General features: G+C 45.4%; 1 long non-coding RNA gene across 3 annotated transcripts in view; it reads right to left on the bottom strand.

The window, feature by feature from the left end:
- Positions 1–12,874: 12,874 nt before the first annotated feature.
- LOC146365336 (uncharacterized) overlaps positions 12,875–18,342 on the bottom strand; it is a 40,997-nt gene continuing 35,529 nt past the window's right edge. Inside the window, exons 3-5 of one of the 3 annotated variants that reach the window (XR_014798587.1) lie at positions 17,080–17,327; positions 15,210–15,362; positions 12,875–14,980 (exon numbers count right to left, since the gene is read on the bottom strand). This is a non-coding gene — a long non-coding RNA (uncharacterized LOC146365336). Of the gene's footprint in view, positions 14,981–15,209; positions 17,328–18,342 lie in introns of all 3 variants that reach the window. The other 2 variants (XR_014798586.1, XR_014798588.1) reach the window with 2 other exon arrangements.

Raw genomic sequence — 18,342 nt, 5'->3', positions numbered from 1 at the left:
GTTACTTAATTGCTAGCTGGACAAAGTCATTCGTTACATTACTCGTTACATTACTTTCTCGGTAAAATGTCCTGAAACTTATTGTCTCATAATCACCATTGAACTATATAAGCTGAGCCTACAGCCCCACACACCGCACACATCCCCACCCTAACGAGGACACAGGTGATCCTTCTCTTAGCATTTAGGTGTGAACACAAAGAAAAGATGAAACCAGCACAAAGACACTTTAAAGGCGTCGTCATGGTGATTCTGCTGTAGCAGTCTGTTACCTGTTGACGTGCACGCTCTGGCTGCGGGGCTGGAGTCTGCGTACGCTCAGCTTTGACGTCACTCTGGGCTCTTAGCTAGTTAGCTACTTAGCGTTAGCATGCTGTGCATCTGTTAGCAATGAGCCCACATTATCTTAGCAGCTGGGCTGCAGAGAACCAATGCTAGCAAGGACGTAAGGTGTACAGCCTCACTCCAAAAATGAGTCCCCGAGAAACACGAAGCAATAAGTCTGAATAATAATAAATAATATTAATAATAAAATGTTCACTGAAATATATGAAATCAAAGGTTTATTTATAGAAATAATTAATCATCAAGTATAATATGCCTGGCATGAGCTAAATGTATACCAACCAGACTGGATTAAATGTAATGTTTTATTACATTTACAGACCAATGCAGAAACATTTCATGGAGCATTAATTTTTTTCAGTGCATAAAATATCACATAATTATCGAAGAAACAACCAAGTAACAATATCAGCCAGGGTTTTTAGCAGATGAAACGATATTGATAAATGCTACAAACTATAGAATCAAAACATCAGTAACATGACAATTATATGTCTTTTTACATTACACCATTGTTCCCATGTTTGACCAAACTGTAAGATAAAGCGATGCTCGCAGTAGGTATATTTTAATGAAAAAAAACAGATGATAATATTCAGTCTTTCCTCTACACTCATCTAGGCAGGACACTCAGGTATATTTACAGCTAAACTATATTTGGTTATTCATTTTAGCTTTTCTCTGTTTTATTTTTTATTTGTTCAACACAGTCATCCTGTACTGGACAATCCCTGACTCTTATTTTGAAAGTTTACCCACTGAGAATCCCTTCAGTGTTTTCACACAGGCAGGTGGATCAGGGCCACTCTGACTCTTACTGCTCCACGAGCCTCCCTGGAGAGACAGCTTTGCATAGAGCAGTGGTGTCTGGGGAAAAAGCTCCTGACTGAGTCCTGCGAGACAAACTGGTCCAAGGAGAGGGGGCCGGACTGAGAGAAATCGGACAAGTCAGAGCTGGGAAACCTCAACAAAAAGCTGGAAGTTTCAGTCGCTCCTGTAGCAGGACCTGGGTGTGGATCTCCTGGGAGAAGAGCCTGAGACAGATCCAGAACTCGCTGGAGAGAATACATCTAATCTGATCCAGGATGGCCTCAGGACTCCCCCGGAAGAGCTGGACGAGGTGTCTGAGGAGGAGGTCTGGAATACCTTCCGAGTGTACTGAAACCACAACCTCAGATAGGAAAAAAAGGATGGACGCGTGGATTGCAGTTGTTAGAACAGCAGCGATGCTGTTCCTCGTGTTCCTCTTATTCGTGCAGTGCAAACAGGCCTTTACTCTGAGATCTGAAACCCAAAATACCAACAGATCCCACAAACACACACCCACAGCTACGAGAACACACACTCGCACGAGCAGTTTGCAAACAAAGTGACTACACGCAGCCATGACGGCGGGTACGTACACAAACACACTCAGAGGCACGTGCTGATGGAAATTCAAAAGCATCGGCGTGAGAACAAAAGCATGGCAAGAGGGCATACATAAACATTACATGTGCATGCATTATGCAGACACATGCACACATCCCAGCACAAACACACAGCCCATTTACCTCACTCGCAGAGGTAAGAGCACGCATCATTTCACCCCCTCACTCCCTCTCTCCAGTCCCCAAATCCGTGGCATATGACCTTCTGTGGGACAGATAAAGAATGTGCTTATCAGTCATGCAAATGAGGCTGAATTCATTTTCCACAACAGATGGCCCCATAGATAATGATGATGGAGGAGAGAAAATTAAATGTCTCTCGCTCGGTGACCATGGCAACCGCGCCTCTGCGGTGTAATATCAATAATAAGTGTGCCGCATAATAAGGTTGTCAGTCCTGTGAATCAAAACCTCCCATGATGGGATAGGCTACAGGGGGTACGGTGGGGGGGTGAAGTGTCTTAGAAAGTTTGGCTGACTCCGTAGGGCGCAGCGGGGGCCCGGGCTGAACCGCCGCCGTGCTCACGTTAAAAGGAACCCCGACTATATCAGCTTGTTGGCTTTTGCTCTCAACGTCCTGTCCGTATGTTAAAAATCAAAGATGCACAAAGCCTTAATCTCGCTGTGTGCAGTGCACTCTGGGTACATAAACCGGTTTCATACCAGTGCTACTGTTTCTAACAGGCCTGAAACATGGCGTGCCTCCCGTGGACACGAGGAGGAGTAAGGAGCGAGACCTCCCGCAGCCTCTCCATAAGAGCCGCGGCTCTTTTCTGAGCCCTCTCCCTGATGATGGAGATGGAGCAGCATTTGTAAAGCTTTAAACACTTTAGCTCACATCCATGACCAGTTGAGAACCAGTTTGTTTAGTGTTGGGAGATGATGATGGGTTGAATTCAGACGCAGCCTTTTACAGCCACTGCTCAACCCTGGCTCACTGCGGTCCTTCCCCTAGTTTCTGTTTCCTTTGATGGTTGGTTGTCATAGTTTCATTCTGGCTGGACTCAGATTAAAGGTTCATTTATAAAGTGAACAGGCAGCTGTTTAACCATCAAGCAGCTAAGATGTTGCAGAGAGCGTGCAAAAGTTAGCGCTGCTGGCATCATGATATTTGAGTCACATCCTGCTTGTGTCTTTGCCTGAGTGTAAACACACTGTCTGTGTTTCCTGTTGTTCCTGGACGTTTATGCTTTATTTGTGTGTTGACGTATTTTTGGATTATTCTCCTTACAGACACGATTGTTCCTGCCTGTATCGAGCAGCTGGTCCAACACTGGTTGGAGATTGTATTGTATTGTATTGTATCTTTATTTCAGACATATACAGAAAAAAAAACAATATATACACAAGTACACATACTTGCATTTACAAATACGAATATATATGTAAATACACACACGTATGTGCTCAGATAAAACAAAAAAAGAAAATAAATAAAATAAAACAGAGTCTAAATGACAGGAAATGACAATTATTAGGTCTGAAATGGAGTAGGAAGAAGTATAACATACTTATTAATCCCTACTCCATGCTCAACATTCTATTGAATCCCACTATTCACCTAATTCCCATCATCACTTACCCCACACAATAAACAAGGAGAACATGTATAAATATAGCTACAGTGATAGATATAATTTAGATACAATTTAGCATAGTTATATACAATGGGTGATCAACTTTATCAGTTTCATATTCTTCCAAAAGCAGTTTTCGAAACATCTTCATAAACTGACTAATGCTTGAACATTGCTGTAGGTCCACCCCATAAATAGTAACACAAAAGGTTTTAACCTTTGTCCGTGCTTTAAGAGTCTTCAGATTTAATTTTCCCCTCAATTCATAGTCCCCTTCTCTGTCAAAAAACATCCTCTGTACATTTCCTGGTAACATATTGTATCTGGCTTTGTACATAATTTTTGCAGTTTTATATTTTATAAGATCCATAAACTTCAGAATTTTTAATTTCAAGAACATGATGTTAGTATGGTCTCTAAATCCTGCTTTAGTAATCACCCTGATTGCTTTTTTCTGAATTTTACATAGTGGTTGAAGTGAAGTTTTGTATGTATTTCCCCAGATTTCCACACAGTATTCCAATTATGGCAATATAAGTGAACAGTAAAGTACCCGGAGTGATTTGGAAGGCAAAAAATGTTTAGCTTTACTCAATACAGAGATGCTTCTTGACAGTTTAGCTTGTATATGCTTTATGTGAGGTTTCCAGCAGATTTTGTTATCTATTATCACACCCAGAAATTTTGTATCAGAAACTTGCTCTACTTCAACATTGTTTATTAACAATTTTGCTCCAGCATCTTTTTTACAATTTCCAAATAACATAAATGTAGTTTTTTTCAAATTTAGTGATAACTTGTTTCTGTCGAACCTTGTTTTCAGTTTAATCATTTCTTGTGTGACAATTTCCAAAAGCTGCTGTGAATTCTCTCCAGCACAAAAAATATTTGTATCATCTGCAAATAAAATAAACTGTAATATATCAGATGTTTTACATATATCATTGATGTAGAGGATAAACAGCTTTGGTCCCAATACTGACCCCTGTGGAACTCCACAAACAATGTCCAGGCACTCTGATTGATATTCACCAATCTTCACAAATTGTTGCCTGTCTCTCAAATAACTCCTGACCCACTCTAGCACCACTCCTCTAATGCCACAGTACTCCAGTTTATCAAGTAATATTTCATGATTAATTGTGTCAAAAGCTTTTTTTAGGTCAATGAAAACACTAACTATGCATTGTCTTTGATCTATATTGTTGGTGATATTTTCAATTAGTTCCATTAATGCCATAGATGTTGATCTATTTGGTCTGAAACCATACTGACTGTCCATTATTATTTTGTGTTTATCTATAAATTTGTCAAGTCTATTAATGAAAACTTTTTCCAGTATTTTTGAAAATTGTGAAAGTAGAGAAACAGGCCTATAATTTGTGAATTGGTGTCTATCTCCATTTTTAAACAGTGGTATTACTTTAGCTGTTTTCATTTGTGTTGGGAATGCACCAGTTTGTAGAGACAAATTGGAGATCACAGCACAACCCAAGTTATTCTGTTTGCCTAAACTTGTTTCCTTTAAAATGTTTCCTCAGAGACGGAGACCAGTCTGCAACCACGCTGCCAGCTGCCATCTCCACAGCCACTTTGCTGCATTAAGACGGTGTTATAACTGCAATAAATCTGCAATCAGTCTGTGACCGAATGAGATCAAGGTGGCATTTCCATGCAGTCTGTTTGTGATGATAAAGTGATTAATGGAACCTCAGATATGTGACAGAAATTCTTCCACAAATAGAGACAACCAGAATAAAAGCAGAACAAAAGCAGAATAAAAGCAGCTGCGTCGAGCCCCTGCAGCAGGGAGACACGGTGCAGAGATTTGTGCTCAGTGCAGACTGACTCAGACGGACTGAAACATGTTGGCAGTCTGTGTTTCTTAGTTAGACGGCAGATATTTGCAAACCTTTGCCGATCTCTCTGAGAGTGACTCCAGTCAGTCTGAGTCAGACTGCAACTGTCTGCCTCCTGCAGGAGACCCGAGCAAAGGCTGAGTGTTGCATGCTCAACCTCCTGGCTGTATGTCTGTGAAGGTTCTCAGTCATCCAGGTCATCGTAGTCTAAGGAGCTTGGAAAGAAAAGTGTCTGGACTTCTTTAAACTGCTTGGTGTCGTAAGCTTTGAACAGAGGTGGTGGCTTACGACACCAACTTTAGAGGAGTTTGCTGTCGTGTTTTTGCTCTGGAGCCGCTGTAACTCAGATCCTCTGCTGTGTTATATTTGAGCTTTATTGAACTTAAACATGACGAGTCTGAGCCACTTATAATTACTAATGATAATTCACAGGCCTGGCTGTAACTTGTGACTTTATTTTGGTGGTTTAAACCACATTGCCGTCACCGTGTGTCTGATTCTTTCATTTCTGAGCTCTCTAATGTTCCAGCAGCATGTGTGCAGCATCTCTGTCGTTCACACATGTAATAAGCCGTTATTATTCACTCATTTTTGGTGACGTGATCGTCGCTTTCTTACTGAAAGCTCATGAGTTCTCGAGTCTGTGCAGCCAGCAGGTCTTCAGATTAGCTTAGCTTAGCATAATGACTGGAAACAAAGGGAAACTGCTAGCCAGGCTGTGCTTCAAATCCAAACAAAGCACCTGTTTCAGCAGGTGTTACCTTTGCTTTTAGAGCTCCTCGAGTGCTCGTAAACTTTCGCCTGACTGCACAGACGTGCCATCTTCCTGCATCACAAAGTCTATGAACACTGCCTGTGATTGGCTGACAGGCCGAGGCGGCCGTCGGTGTGTTGTCTGTTGGGATTCGAGCGTAAACCAGCAGCTCTGCTTGTGACATATATCAGCTGAAATTAGAACGACAGAGATTGGGCCTTGGACTTTTATAGTAAATGTCTGAAATATGAATTGATCCCAGCTCTCATTACTAAACTTAATAGCTACACACTCATGGGAAAATTGAAAAATCTGAGCGATAAGGCTCTCAGATCAGCGTTTATCCTTTAGAGCAGATCAGATCCTCTTCTAGTATTCTGCATTTCTGTGCTCCGCACTTCACTTTGCAGCTTTGTGCTCCACTTTTTAATTGAAACGCAGGTTTGACAGAGCCGGCGCTTATTTAACTTTAAACGTATGGAATTCAGACTAATGCTGCTGTTTCTGTGCCGTTGAGCAGGAGCAGAGATCTCGTGAAGAACGGCATTAAATCTGTGAAAAGCATCTCATTTTGCAGCACGTACATTTGCAGAGAGACGTGGCGCTCGGCTCTCGTTTGCATCGCAGCTCGCCTAATTACAGATCTGATTTATTTGCTCCATTATTAAAACTCGAGCCTGAGCGTTCCCGATGAAAACAGAGATTATGGCTCAGTGTGGGACGGGATCTGGGATGGAAATGTCATTCCTGAGAAGTGGGAAAGACGGGAATTGTTCAAAACTGGTGCAGGGATCTTCAGAAACGATGTGATTCTGAATTTCCATGAAGTGACCTTGGGGGCTGTTTCCTACATCATCTTTCTTTATTGACCAGTTGCTCAATCACATATGGTTGAGTACTCCTGCTCCCCCTCGCTTCAGCAAACACCTGCTCAAAGCACAAATACCACACGCCTGCTCCACTGCACACGAGTGTGCCTCACACACACACAGCCAATGACCCACCGCTGCAGGACTGCTCCTCCTGGATGTCGCCAGGCTGATTCTGGGAATTCTTCCTTCGACGTCTAACGTCTAAGACGGCGCGTCAGGGAGCAAAACCCCCACAAACGCTCAAATTCACAAGAGAAAACGTCAGATTTCAAAGAAATAAACTCTGTGTTTTGTTGTTTAACGGTCTGGTTAGAAGATGATGTTCTTATAAGTTGAGCACTTCCGACCTAACTGTGAAAAGTAACATTACTCATATTAAACTGCTGCTTTTTTATGGTAAATGAGTTTTACTTCACAAACATCACTTCATCTGTTGCTTCACTGTTTTTCTCTCATACATTTTTTCATGTAAAGCTCTCAGTTTTTTCCTTCTGAATTTAACATTTTTATATTTATTCAAACTTTTAAATGTTAATCTGTGAAATTTAGAAATGCTTTTTCTCGCTAGAATCTCAGCCCCGCCTTACCCACTCCCTCGTCTCCTTTTTAACGCTCGTTGGTGAACAGCACGCTGCTGTGGGGTCAGTTTCCTGTGCTGATGTCACTCTGCAGTCTGAACTCTGATGAATTTTTCAGTCGAAGAAAAAAAGCCTGCAGCTCTTTGAAGGATGAAGGAGGTGGAAATGTGACTCTGTGAAGCCTGAAGGATGTTTAGATCTGCTGACCATCATGGAAGCCAGGTACAAGCTCATCACCATCATCATCATCATCATCATGTCTCACCCAGTCACAAATCCTGTAACGCTCATGTTTATCAGGCAGTACATGAGCTCCTCTTTGTAATAAAACCACCAAACAACAAGTGTGATTCAGACCAGCATCATCTGTCTGATTAATCTGAACCCAGCCTCTGCTGTGCTGCCGGAGAAATTATTATTTAACCTTTATTTAACGAGGAAAACGACTCTTGAGATTAAAAATCTAATTTACAAGACTGTCCTGGCCGAGATATGCAGCGGTTCAATCAGCACTGGTCACACCGACACGAACACACACTGAGTAAGTGACAGAGCCACGACGACAAGAGCCGGAAAACATCTGGATTTTGATTCAAAGCTCGGGAGACTCAGAGTAGGCGAGGTCCAGGCGGAGCAAGCGCAGCCTGCAGGTCAGTTAAAGTGACGCTGGATTCATTCGGTGACAGAAACTAAAGGTTTGATGTGTTTTTCAGAGGATTCCCAGCTGATGATGGAAGGACACATCAGAGTAAAGGACCGAAAACAAAGACTGGACAACAGGACAACAGAGGCAGAAGCAGAACGATTCAGTGGGGGGTAAGAGTGATAAGATTATTGATGAATGTCAGCGGTCCAGGGTGGACGGTACATCCAACATGTTCGTAAAAGGTCTGTTTCTAGTTTGGTCTCAACTTTTTACCTCCTGCTGCTCAGTGTGAGGGTTTAAGAGCCCAAACATTTGAGCCTTTAGCTTTACTGATGCAGGCGAGAGGGTCGGAGATTCTGATCGTGCACCTGCGAGCATCATCAGTTTACTTTTGTCAGCATTCGGCAGACGTTTGCAATCACACAGGTCACACAGGGGGCCGAGAGCTGGGACAGGAGCTGCACCACAGCCTGCACCAGCTCAGCCTCTGCTGCAGCACCACACCTGTCCTGGAGCACAGGTAATGTGCACGTCCCCCTTCTCTGGTTAAAGTACAGCTGTCGGTCTGAGACCCAGAACAACCAGCAGATATGCAGCTGTTTCATCCATGCGTTCATTGTTTGTGAATGCAGATGCATTTAAAACGATCATCAAAGATGGATCTCCATCCCAACAGCCTGCAGTCTGACTGCAAACAGGAACCAGACAGTCCTTCCTGCAGATTCTTTATATTTATATTTATATTCATATACAGATTTGTGTTTACACAGATTACCGAGTGAAACTGAGCTGTGTGCAGGAAGCCTTTAAACAAATGCACGTTACACCATTTAGTGGCCTCACTGCTGCCCTAAACTACACCCACCGTGATTTAAAGCTTGAGCCTCGTGCTCGTGCTGAGGCCCAGCAGTGCTTTCAGACTCTTTACGACCTTATAAAGGTGATATTACAGATTTTATTGTAGAGTTTTCAAAGATGTCTAAAGGTTCTGGTCTGGTCCAGTTCCCAGTCTGAGAGTTTGGTTTTGCACGTCCTCGTTTTTTCATCTTCCAGCTACTGTAAGAGTTTGGCTGAAGAATCCCAGAGTCCAGCCGGTGATCCTACAACTTTTGCTGGCAGATAAACAAAGAGCATTGGGGACATTTTGATCTGTGACTGTCGTATGAAACAATCAGTCTTCGGCTCTCCGTCGGGACTTTGGTCTCCTCTGGCTTTTGTTTGAGTTCGCAGATGTTCAGGAGAGCTCAGCAATAAGAGAAAAATGAAAGGAGAGCTGGATTTGCTGCAATAGGACGAAGCCGGTTTTGTAATATGGCCTCAGTTGTATTCTGCCTGTGGCAAGGAGCGCTTGCAGTAATCAAACGCAAACTTTCCAGCTAATGATTCACTTCAGCTGCTGCCATTACACACCCACCTCCATCTTTAATAGATACTCGGAGCTGGAGGCTTCTTTTTGTCTTCCTCCAAATATAAACCCAAGGATGGAGGGGAAAGACGGCATGACTCATCAGATGATTGTCTTTGCTCAGGGCTGCAGGTCTTCAGCTGGTTACACATCTCAGTGTTAGGACTTCAGACAGAAGCAGGAGTCAGAAAGCTAAGGCAGGAAACTGAAAGTGATACCAGCACGCCTGCAATGATCCGGAAATTTGAGTCCTTTCAACCTGAGTTAGTGTTGCTTTCTTTTCCTCTTCACATCGGTGTAAACTATGGCTGCGTCCTGCTTCAGCTCCGGCGGTGTAGTAGCGTGGGAATGTCACCGCAAACACGACATTTGAAACTCTGAAACTATAAAATGCATTTAAATGTGGGAACTCATCTATGAACATGTATTTATATGTAATAAAACCTCACTACAGCTTTAAGTAATTGAGCAATCTACCAATGTAATTATTATTATTTTGAAAATGTTATACAGTAAAATCATAGTAGTTACTTTGTGTCGTACAGTCGTGTCCTAACTGATGGATAATACAGTAAAGTTTGTAACAAAGAAAGAGCCAATTTTTAATAGATCAAATTATTAGTATTTAATTTCTTAATTCATCTTCTGTTGCTTAGTCAGTGCTCACCCATCCATCCATTCATTAGCCTACTCCAGCTACCACAGGGTGGAGAGGTCGCCATCCTGTTGCACTCACATTCACACCTATCGGCAATTTAGGATCACGTCACCAAATCCCTTTGGACTGGCGAAAGTTAGCAGCCATCCAGGTCTTTATGTCTTTAAGACATTCCTGCAGTTTAACTAATTGGTGTGTGTTATCTGGCTTCATGGACAGATAGAGCTGGGTGTCATCTGCATAGCAGTGTAAATGTATGCTATGTCTTCTAATGATGCTGCCTAAGGGAAGCATGTATAATGTAAACAGAATTGGTCCTAGCACTGAACCCTGTGGAACTCCATAATTAACCTCAGTGTGTGAAGAGGACTCTCCATTTACATGCACAAACTGGAGTCTATTAGATAGATATGATACAAACCACTGCAGCACAGTACCTGTAATACCTACAGCATGTTCTAATCGCTCTAATAGGATATTATGGTCGACAGTATCGAACGCTGCACTGAGGTCTAGCAGGACAAGCACAGAGATGAGTCCACTGTCAGAGGCCATAAGAAGATCATTTGTAACCTTCACTAAAGCTGTTTCTGTGCTGTGATGAGCTCTGAAACCTGACTGAAACTCTTCAATAAGCCATTCCTCTGCAGATGATCTGTTAGCTGTTTGTTTTAAAAATGTTTGAAATGAGTCTATAATGAGGTCAGACAGCTGGATCAAGTATGAGGCCAGGAACACAGACCGAGCAGTAGATTACCAGCCACTGTGATTGGTTGAAACACTGTCACTGACTTCAACAGACCAATCAACTTGCCCTTGATACTTTTTGACTGGTCATGTGATTTTTTTCGGAGGCAGCAGCAAAGATGCGTCTGACAAATCCACACGTATACGTTTATAGCGTGCCTAATAAAACGCTCTGTGGCAGATCAGAGAACCTTTCTGGACTATTAAAGCAAAACAAGTTAAAGATGATGAAATGTTCCTCTGAGGTGATCAGAGCTGCAGAGTCAGGTACCTGATTCAGGTTAAATGTAGTCATATTGAATCAATAGCTGCGATGCTGATATGCAGATATCGATTTGCGCCACTTTGAGCAGCCATTGATTCCCCTGAGCGTTTAATTTCTCTTCTGTGGTGGCATTTGGCCACATTTAGATTATTTCTCCTCTATTCATTGTCTCGGATTGATCAGAAAACTTTTTATTGCGCCAGATGTAAAAGGCATTGATTGGTCGCATGTATGCATGTATGTTTGAGCTCCATTATCTAACCCGCTTTCTATCTTGGTCGCGCCTGCCCTCCATCCCTCTCTCCTCTGGCTTCATCGCGCACTCTCGCCCCCTCTTTTCCTCTGTGTCTACCAGCCAGACGATCTCAATATAGCTCTGCTCATAAACACAGAGACAAAGAGAGAGAGAGAAAGGCTCCTGTGGCAGTCATAAAAATGAGTGAGGGGCAGGGGAGAGGGGGAGACTGGGGTGAATGAGTGGGAGGAGAGAAGGAGGGAGGAGAGGACATACTCATGTAGAGCAGCAGGAACAGAGTGTGTGTGATGGAGAGAGCGAGGGGGAGAAGGAGATGAATCAAGCAAAGCAGAAAGATAAGTCAATGAGCGAGACAGTGGGGGTGAGGAGAGGGGGGAGGGAGGGAGGCAAGAAATGATGCAAGACAGCAGCAGAGAGAAAACGAGAGAGGAGAAAACAGGAAGGGGGAGACAGACGAGGAGATACCAGAGCTGATCGGTCAGTTTAGGCAGTCATGTAAGCAATAAATCCACAGCCTGGGGACCACACACACACACACATACACACACACACACACACACACACACACACACTCTCGCTAACATCACCTGACAGCACAATTACAAACACAGAACGCACTTCGATGCAGCGGACAGGTCATAAACCGAGCTGTGATTAATCCAAGATTCATGCGCCTCCAAGATCGCCTCATCAATATTTTCCACATCAACAATGAGACGAGGCGGCTGCGATAACGAAGCCGAGGAGGTTCATTCAGGCATCGAGTCGAAGCAGATTTCATTAAAAAGAGCTGAAACTGTTTTTACAGAGAGACCAACACAGAGATGAAAGCTGGAGGACTTTTTCGTGCCGAAAGCACCAGCGGCTGCAGTACCTCTAACGTCCATTGTGCGTCGTGAGAGCAGGCACGTCGAGATATGTCGTCTCTCCAGCGTGTCCCGGGTCTGTCCCAGGGCCTCCGCCTCCTCTAAGGACGTACAGGAACACCTCACCCTGGGAGGCATCCTTTCCACCTGCCCAAACCAACTCAGCTACCTCCTTTCGATGTGGAGCAGCAGCAGCTCTGCATGCTTCACCGGGGGGGCGGAGCCTATCCCACCCTGACAGGGCCAACACAGTATGGTCACAAACCCAAAACAACATGGCAGCAGCCACAAAGCCAAAGTCTGTGACTCAAAACTTCAGGAACAAATGCAGCTACTTCCACCTTTGACATACAGCTTTTGTTCCCGCTGCCTCATTAACTCGCTTAATTATCTCATTACTACTAATATAACAACTTATTGATCTTGAAGCGTGCATTTTTCTCACCTACGTCACCCGACGGAGGCCACTGAAATGGTTTCTCCCAAACACTGTAAGAAACATCAGGCTCTTCAGCTGTAAAAGGCAGCAGTGACGATTAATGACACCTTCATCGTGCAGTACAGGAAAGGTTACGGCCAGTCGCATTGACCGATGAATAAAAGCCAGAGTCTGAAAAAGTTGGGATACTTTTTTATTAATGAGCATTTGTTGCAGGTACCTGCAGACTCAGATCATCGCTTTTCTCCAGGTGTTACCATAAAGTTTAACATCCATGAAAAACAGAGTTTATGAGGCTGCGTTAGATGTAGCAGGAAGTTATCAGCTTCCATTGAAAGACTCATACCATGTTCTGACTGCAGGACCAAGAATGATGAGTGAGCTGAAGCCTCAGAGCAGAAACATGCTTTTTTAACACGTTTAACCAAAAACACAAAGAGGCATGTGACAGTCTGAAATCAAGTGTCCTGAATGTCTTTATTTAGCCTTCCCTTGCATTAACCTTGAGCACACGGGCATGTAAAGCAGGAAGGTGTGAATGGCTGCGAGCCTGAGAGCGAGAGAGGGAACACAACGTTGTAATTACCGGCTACACGCTGGCTGGCAATCATAGCCTCTCTGCTCCTCGCCTGTGCTTCCTCCCTCCATCCTCCTCTCATGCAGACCTCCGACATCTCTTCCTGCCTCTCTCTCTAACTGTCGCGCTCACAGGAGGGGTCCGAGCGGGCCGGTGCAGGTGGGGTGCAGCTCCAGCACGGCAGCCTGCTGGGCAGCTATCAAGGTAGATATTCACTTTAGCCATCAGACGTCTACTTACTGCTCTGGTGCATAAAATTGCAGACACTGAGGACGGCAGAGACTGAATAATTAGTATGCACATCTGTGCAGAGCTGCCCTCTGCAGGCCTGAGCATCATGTGAAGGTCCGTTCTGCACGTTTTATGTCTGCGATGGAGAAAAGGTGCAATATAAGAGACAGGGGGTTTTTGTATCGACCTGCAAAAAGTTTGCAGTCTATGTGAACTGACTCGCTGCTGGAGCCCCTGCTGGTCAGTAGAGGAACTGCAGATTTTGGTGATAGCTTCATGTTTTAGGCCCGATTGGTCCCAAATCTCCTGTACAGCTGGAGAGAGACAACCTCCATCACAACAAAGGTAAGCACGCCCCTCACATTATAGAGCCACTGCATCTCCTCACTGTAAAGGTCAAGGGTTAATTTGTCCTTTGGTTTGCATGACTGGTCAACATTTTATACACAGTCTGTCATGTTGTCTATCATATTACATCCTCTACCAGAGTCCTCCTGCGTGGCATGGTTCAGCGAGTGTGGAGGTTATACGACAAGCAGATGTATGTGTGACAAGCAGACGTATGTGTGCAGCTGCTCTGTGATGCGACCCTCACTCCATCCTGCAGACAAAGCAGCGTGTTAGTGTGAGCAGGGCAAAGAAAGGAGTGCGGGGATGAGTCGGTGCAATCAGAATCGTACATTGGAGCTCACTACATCCTGAATGCTTCAAGTGGTGTGTTTAGTTGTAGTTGTAGCTACGCCTCACAGGCTGCGCCCTGACCTCAGGTTGCGGCGTCAGCACCCTCAGCAGGGGTGCTTCTAGCCTGTGACGTAGGAGGGGGCCTCAAATGTTAGAGCAGCTCATCGTGGTCTGAGTGTGTGTCCAGCTCTGCAACACTGCAAACTGTGGCATCGACCCAACATCAGGGCCGATACTTCAGCTGGTAAAGGGCAGCGTGTCAGGATGTATGAGACGAATCTTCATCATGTTTAGTGTATTTTATACATTAATATATATATTTTATATATTAAACATCAGCCATGACTGAAACATCACTTACACACCTGTGTGAGCTGCCTGCCTGTTCTTTCCCCCTCTGACAGGACTGTGACCTCTGACCTCTGTCTGAGGGATTTCCTTTGTCCTGCAGTGTTGCCGCAGCAGAGATGTTCCTTCCAGCACGCTTCATGTTTGCAGTTCTTTCCTTTAGAGCTGTTAAGAACGTCTGCACGATGACTCTGCTCGGTGCGGCTGAGTCACACGACCAAAGGTCAGCTAATCACAGCAGAACAGGGGGCGGAGCGACAGGAGCAGCGTTTGCACAGATGGGTCAGCAAACTGAACTTACAGGAGAGAAACAAACGAAAGCATCGACCCTCTCACGCCGGCGCTGATCCAGTATGAGTGCCAGCGTGGTGTCGGCAGCGTCGATATTTAGATCGACACGCCCAGCCCGAGTGTTCACAGGCGGCGAGCTCGTCTCTCCGAGGTTTCTGTGCAAAGAAACACCAACAAACTCATATTCAGAGCACTTACTGTTGCAGCTGTAGGAGTAAAGAACAGCAGGAAGCATCTGCACATTTATTCTGAATTCTGTACACACACACACACACTCCAAACCTTCAGCTCTGCAGCTCTTTACACACTGTCAAAATATTAATTACAGCCACTGCTGCGTTTAATGTCCACACAGCAGCTCGAGTGAAGGATGAAAATACTCACAGCTGATCTGAGTTAACGTCCACGGAAACAAAATACACCGTCTATAAGGTGTCCATCATTTATATACAGTGTATGGTCATTTGGATGTTGCCTCCGTCGTCTGTTTTCTGCCCTTTGTCCAGGTCGGACTCTCGGGGGCGGGGGGACCACCTCCTGCATGCACATGAACACCAATCAGCTCAAAGAACAGATAAAGATTTAAATACAGAAACACAAACATACTACTTCACACGCAGCGGTGAGACTGCGTGGACGTGGCGAGGGACAGAGGCGGGTCGCGTCCATCCTTGCCCAGCGTGGAGGGAGCAGCGACCTGTGGCTCTTCAGCTCAGGGTCACAGCTTTCAGATATGGGCTTCAAAGACGGCCACGCGGCGCAGGAGCTCTGACTCGACCTGAACTCTTCTTACTTTCATGAACCTGTGTGCTGAAGCTCGGGCTGCGCTCAGGTGTGAGTGTGTTTGAGGTGCATTGTGAGGCCGTGCTGCAGCAAACAGAAGTGAAGGCAGACCCACAGCTCGGCCTCATACAGGAGCTACTCAGCTATTCATTAGCAGAGCAGCCTCCTGTTCCCCCTCACCGAGAGCGTGAGCTGAGACAGAAGGCTGGCGGGAGGAGGGTCGGACGCCGCTGCGCTTTCTGCTGCAGAGTTTGGAGGAAACGAAGGGCAAGTTTCCTCTTTGCAGCTGCGATGGAGGTTAGAGACGTCAGGTCTCTGTGTGGCGTTGGACACGATCAGCAGCGGGGATTTCTCCGAGGACAGATCAGGGGATCTGCAGCCCAGCGTGGGCGCGCATGGCAAACTGAGACTGCTAATGAGTTTATTGAACGTGGCCGTGTGTGAGCTCGCGGTGCTGAGAGCTCTGTGGAAAGTTGGGGATTAAACTGTATTTGTTATGAAGCTGGGGGTCAGTGTGACCTGTGAGGGATGAGACGGGGCCCAGGTGCTTCACCTGGGCCCCGCTGATCCATTTATCGATTGAGGTTTTAATCCATCGAGTTATTGGATCGGTCCCAACTGCAAGGTCAAAGATGCTCAAGAGCACGAGTACGTACCAAACTTAAACCTGAGCATCGATATTTCACCTGGACACAATGCGTGCAGCACGTCACGTACACGTCACGTACACGTCACGTACACGTCACGTACACGTCACGTACACGTCACGTACACGTCACGTACACGTCACGTACGGATTTGTGCTATCACGTAAAAAAACCAAAATGCAGAGCAGGATTTCATCCAGCGAAGAAGCGAGGAAGGGTTTCTGTCTCTGTTTGTTTACAAGCTGACTCTTTGTTCAGCCACCCAACGTCCATCTTTTATTTACAGCTGTAACGTGTGTCCTTATGTGCTGTGTTTCACCTCTGTGTGTGTGTGTGTGTGTGTGTGTCTGGGCCACAGACATGAGAGCCGATTGGCCGACTGTCCCCAGACATCTGACAAGGCATTCTGTCTGAGCGCGCTCACACACAGCGGGTCACCTCATTTCCACCGACACGTACACACAGAAATGAGAACACGCCAGCACATGTGGTCAAACACACGCACGCACACACACACGCGTGCGGTGGAACATAAATCAGTGTCAGAGCTGCAGTTTTTCAGCTGCTCTGTAAATGGAAGCTTGTTGTTATTTACATCTCTGGGCTTGTTTACCTCTGCCATCGATCTCGGCTCTGCTGACTCGCAGCACATTCGACACTTCGCTCAGCCCCGCATCCTCCAGCACGCTAACGTACGAGTAAAGCTGTTTTTTTAAGGAGGCGAATATTTTGGGAAACAGAGAGGATCCAGATGTTCATTTTACAGCTGCAAACGTCCTCCTGAAGCCCACAAACACACGTGCTGCAGGACTGTTCCACTTTACCTTTGCATGTTGGAGTGTCAGGTGAAGGTAGGCCGAGGAGCAGATGTGGGCGGGGCATTGGCGGTCACCTCAGTGGAAACACCTCAGAGCGTCTCAGGACCTCCTCTCTGCTCGTTGCAGATCATGTTGCCCTCTGGCTTCATCAGTCGGTGACCTCCAGCTGTCACTGAGGTGGCAGGGCGTTAGCACCTGCAGCTCCGAGGCCATGGTTGGAAAAGGGTGGAGCACCAACTTGGAGCTGCAGGTATCTGGATAAAGGATGGATGTACTGGTTGGTCTGTTGAAGAGACAGAAGCTGTCGTCTTACTGGTAAAGTTGCACTTCTGCTTTGGGTGAGGAAGGAGCAGGAAGGAGCTTCCTCTGAAGGTGGAGGACACAATTTAGCTCCTCCTCCATGTCTGACTGCTGGTGGCTGATTTGGTCTCAGGACACAGAATAGAGTTTTTGTGCAAACCTGAAGAATTTACCTGAACGAACACAGACGCAGCTGGATGAACTGATGTGTTTGCACCAGCACCGTAACCATCGATGCTTCACTTCTTCTGGTTATTTGTTCTGTGAATTGCTTTGAATTATGGCGTGGAGTGAAATTCTTACCTGTCACAAAGTGTCTGCTCTGCTCAGAGAGGTAAGGAGGCACAGGAGCACATTTCTGCAATATTTAAAGAAGCGATCGAGCTCTCACTGTGCAGACGTTGTTGTTTTCTGTTTACTGTGAATGCAAATCAAAGACTTTACGGAATTTTCTCGTTTAACGACGGCGTTTGAGGCCGAGCGTGCATCAGAACGAGCGCGCTCACGCTTCTCTTTAGGAATAATTTTGTGTGTCGTGACGGTTTGGGGCAGGGCTTCAAACTGCAATATGTGCGTGCTGGGAGATGTGGTGGGCTTGTATTAAAAAGTCAAGTGTGCGTGTGTGGGATGGCACCTCCAGCTCTGTGGTGTTGATTTTTAGGGGAAACTTTAGATTTTAGCTGCTGAGTGTGTGTGTGTGTGTGTGTGGGGGGGGGGGTGGACTTATTCAGCTTTTGTTTAGTTTTATGACTTTTTAGGTTTGAGGAGAGAAGCCGTGAGTAGGCAGTCGAGTCAGGGAAGGTTTCTGGTCTTTGAGCTGATTTTTGCTCGTGCGTACAGATCACACCGTCACTTCTGTCAGCTCTCTCTTGGCGTTCCTCAATTTGATCGTTTCAGCCCAACCAGGTACGAGCACGCACTCTCTCAGCCAATTGTCATCATGCTACTGTCACATATGCAGCTGCCAGT

Source organism: Perissodus microlepis, chromosome 19 (genome assembly GCF_051167445.1).
Source record: "Perissodus microlepis isolate ML-2025 ecotype Zambia chromosome 19, ASM5116744v1, whole genome shotgun sequence".
Lineage (NCBI taxonomy): Eukaryota > Metazoa > Chordata > Actinopteri > Cichliformes > Cichlidae > Perissodus > Perissodus microlepis.
This window is presented reverse-complemented; position numbering and strand designations above follow the sequence as displayed.